Source organism: Peromyscus maniculatus, chromosome 9, assembly GCF_049852395.1.
Source record: "Peromyscus maniculatus bairdii isolate BWxNUB_F1_BW_parent chromosome 9, HU_Pman_BW_mat_3.1, whole genome shotgun sequence".
Taxonomy (NCBI): Eukaryota; Metazoa; Chordata; class Mammalia; order Rodentia; family Cricetidae; genus Peromyscus; species Peromyscus maniculatus.
In genome coordinates, this window is record NC_134860.1 from 86893042 (window position 1) to 86896861 (window position 3820).

A 3820-nucleotide genomic window follows, 5' to 3' on the forward strand; every position below is an offset into this window, starting at 1 on the left:
GCAGAAGAGAAGACAAAGGATTGTAGGAATCAGAGGAGTCACTGACACCACAAGAAAACTCACAGAATCAACTAACCTGGGCTCATAGGGGATCATAGAGACTGAACCAACAACCAGGGAGCCTGCATGGGACTGACATAGGCATTCTGCATATAGGTTACAGTTGTGTAGCTCAATCTTATTATGTGACTCCTAATAGTGGGATCAGTGGCTATCTCTGACACTTTTACTGGCTTTTGGTACCTACTCCTAATATTGAGTCACATTGCCCAATTTTAGTGCATGGGGAGTAGCTCAGTTTTACTGTAACTTGACATGTTGATACTTATGGGAGACTTGCCCTTTCCTGAACAGAAAGAAAGGGGGAGTAAACTGGGGGGGGGGAACAAAGAGGAGGAGGGGAGGGACTCAGAGGAGAGCAGGGAGGAGAAACTGCAGCTGGGATACAAAATAAATAAATAAGCAAATTTTAAAAATAAAATAACATAAAATAAATTTGTCTAAGAATATATATTTTTGTTCAGTTTGCTGTTGAATTTCTCAATACATATTTAATTTATCCTGTCCTTTAACAAAATATACTAAATTTGAAACCATTTGTTGGAAGAATCCAAGTAGTTGTCTAGTATGCTTTTATTTTCTTAATTACTAATTTCTAACTTAGTAATGTGCATTTTTAAATTTAATACTTGCACAAAACAAATTTTCACTCCATCCACCCCCTTTTCTTCCACTCCAATTCCATCACTACCTTCTCCTTAACATCTCCCTCCCAACTTTATCTGCCCTTCTTTATTAGCACTCACTTCTCAGTGGTAGTGCTCTTAATGCTAGAATTACAAATAAGAATGTCCAACTGTGATCATTTTCACACTTGTCCTCACACTCTCCTTGTTGGATTCTTTGTTAAAATTGTAAGAATAAAAGCAACATACTACAACTAGTGTGCTACCTAACTTGTATTCATATGCTCTTGTACATCATCACCTTCCTTAAAATTAATTTCTGGATAAATATAAAAATATAAAACTAGCATTAACTAGCCTGGGAGTATAACTCAGGGTCAGATCACCCACAAAGAATGTTCAAAGACATGATTTCACACCCTCTTTTTAAAACAGGAAAATACAAACAAAAGAGTTAAAAAAAACTATGAAATAGAATTACTGAGACTAGAAGAAATAAAACTAACTAGACATATCAACTACATAGGTTTAATATTTAACCCATATCATCCTGGGAATGAGAGTGTGTTTATATTTATTGACTTATATGCACTATAGCTCAAATGTGTAATTATACATTCATATCATCAATTCTCAGAATTTCTGATTCATCTAGAATTGCACAATATCTCTGATGTACAGTATTTTCAGTGTTTTATATATCAGTAGGATTATATCTGATATTATTCTCATCTGTTAAAATTACAAGTTTTAGGGAATAGACTGGCAGAACACTGGGATGCTGTGGATATTTTACAGTGATGTTTTACAAGAATAGGAGGTTATAAATCAGATATGCTATCAGAATATCAAGTAAATAAGAGTGTATTCGAAAATTAAATAAATACAATTATATTTCATAGTACACTCTAAGTCAGATCATAATTAAAGTTAGTTTAATACTGAACACCTGCAAATTCTACATCAGGTAGTCTTTCCCATGCTAACCTGCTGTCCAACAAGAAAATATGAATAAAAAATTATTAATAAAATAACTGAAAACTTTCAAATTAAATTAAAACATTTATTAGATAATAACCCAAAGAAGTAGAAAGTACTAAAATAAATTCTTATTTATCTGTGGAATTTTATTATCTCTAATTTTCTTTAAAAATAGGATTAGTTCATCATTAGTCTTATGCCATTGAAAATATGCATTTATTATCATGGCACTGATCCATATTTTCTCAAAAACTGTGAAATTCAATATACACAAAGTATGTTGCAAGTAGAATGAATTATAAAAACTGAAATTTATTTTACTATGTTCTCATGGAAGTTGAGACTAACCAAGCACATCTGGCTAGAGAAGTCATTGACCCAAGAGGGAAATCTACTACTGTCATTTTCCTAAGAGAATATAATTTCTGACTATATTTGAAACACTTATCCTTATGCCAACAAAAATGTTTAGCTCGTTCCCCTTTTCAAACGAGCTTCTGTTTGCAGCACAAGCTATACAGATATCTACAACTAAGAAAATGCAGAGAATAAGTAATCGTAGGTTATTAAACCACAAGTTATACAAATACAATTCAACAATTCAACCCTTAAACCCAAGGGTGGAAACCTTGTTGAAGAGGTAGCTAAAAAGTTTTTATTTAGTTATTTTTTATTAAAAGCCAGAGTATCAGAACATCTTCTTCAAGGGAATCTGCAAAAATTAATTCTCACAAATATGGTAGTCTTAACAAGAGCACCAGCCAATGTGTCAAAACAGATAAGGGTAGTTTTACAAGTCAGCCTAAATCCAAAGAAGGAGCTACAGGCAATCAATGGTTGCTGAGTGAGAGAATATAAATCTTTTCTGATGTGGGTGAACATATACAATCCCAAGTGGTCGGTACTAAATCCTTATATGTAAGAACAACCATAAATTATTCTCTCTCTCTCTCTCTCTCTCTCTCTCTCTCTCTCTCTCTCTCTCTCTCTCTCTCTCTCTCTCTCTCTCCTCTCTCCCTCCCTCCCTCCCTCTCTCCCCTCTGTCTCTCTGTCTGTGTCTGTGTCTGTTTCTCTCTCTCTCTCTCTCTCTCTCTCTCTCTCTCTCTCTCTCTCTCTCTCTCTCACACACACACACACACACACACACACACACATAAATGCACACATATCATTCATCTGTTGATTTTTATCTAAGATAAGATGACCTTTATCTACAGCATATAGAGCAACAGTAAACATGGTTGTACAAGTTGATTTTCTACACTTATTTCTTCAGATGCAAAGGGAACCTTTCAGAAATTCAATGTGAATTAAATAAGCAGCATATTGCTCATAATAATATGTAAATACTTGCTTCTGTATATGATGATGCTTATTGTTTGTTTCTAATTTTCATTTTGCATGTTTCTCTAAGTTCATTTACTTCCTGCAGACCATGTGAAGATACATTTGTCTCCAGTCAGTTGAATTCTAGAGCTGCCTTGCTAGAGTATTGCTTTCTATACAACATTGCTTATCGGGTGAAGCAGTTCTATTTTTTCACTTATTGCTGTTTATTTTGACTTGTACGCAATGAAGGGCCTTTTGAGAATACACTGAGAATTATGAAGGAAGGATAAGTGGTTTCACATGAACTAATTCTTAACCCAATAGGTTATAAACCTAAATTTGTACTGAAATGTGGCTAGGGGGCTTTTAATTTGAAGATCCTGCCCCATCCTGTAAGAGAAGGCCCTCCATAGTTCACTAACTCCCTTGTAGCTTTCAACTTGCTTGACAATAAGGTTAGAAGACACATCTAGAATACCATCTCTTCCTTTTGATGGCACAGATTCATTTTTTTCTGCTGTGGAATCCTTTTTTGAGGTTTAACTGCTAACTTGCTAAGTTATCAATAATTTAAGTCAAAGGAATTTTGTTGCTATCTCTGAATCGAATGCTACTTCTCTTTTGTAACCCTAACCCACAAAAATCCCATTTATCATTTATATTTTAGGTCAATGTGACAATATCCAGCACATTCTTCCCAATCATAATAGTTCACTTTGCTCTTTCATCCACCATCTATGTCACTATTGATGATGCTCACATAGCAACTCGTGTTTGATGCTTTGTTTGCTGACTTTCTAAACATTATTTTATCTTCCGCTATT